This window comes from Phyllostomus hastatus, unplaced genomic scaffold (assembly GCF_019186645.2).
Source record: "Phyllostomus hastatus isolate PE091 unplaced genomic scaffold, TTU_PhHast_1.1 phas_contig_16, whole genome shotgun sequence".
NCBI classification, from domain to species: Eukaryota; Metazoa; Chordata; class Mammalia; order Chiroptera; family Phyllostomidae; genus Phyllostomus; species Phyllostomus hastatus.
The window spans coordinates 24530743-24531136 of record NW_025333643.1 but is presented as its reverse complement, the minus strand read 5'-3'; the positions used below and the strand labels follow the sequence as shown (position 1 = coordinate 24531136).

The 394-nt window shown below is 33.0% G+C and overlaps 1 non-coding gene across 1 annotated transcript; it reads left to right on the top strand.

Annotated features, from left to right (window-relative positions):
* The first annotated feature begins 287 nt into the window (after positions 1-287).
* LOC123814614 lies at positions 288-394 on the top strand. Its single transcript, XR_006784951.1, has one exon. It is a non-coding gene; the product is annotated as a U6 spliceosomal RNA (small nuclear RNA).

Below are 394 nucleotides of genomic sequence, written 5' to 3'. Positions count from 1 at the left end.
ACAAAAACAATCAGAAAAGAAAGAACAAAATGGTAATAACTACTTAACTACCAATAATTACTTTAAATGAAAATAGACTAAGTGCTCCAGTCAAAAGACAGATTGAATGGTTGAAAAACTAAGACTTGGACATATGCTGCCTATCGGAAATTCAGTTTAGATTGAAAGACACACAAACTGAGGGTCAAGGGATGGAACAGATATTTCATGCAAGTAGAAACAAACAAACAAAAAAGTAGAGTAGCAATACTTATATCAGACAAAATAGTATTTAAAACAAAGTAAGAGTGCTTGCTTAGGCAGCACATATACTAAAGTTGGAATAATACAGAGAAGATTAGCATGGCCCATGCACAAGGATGACATGCAAATCTGTGAAGTGTTCCATTAAAAA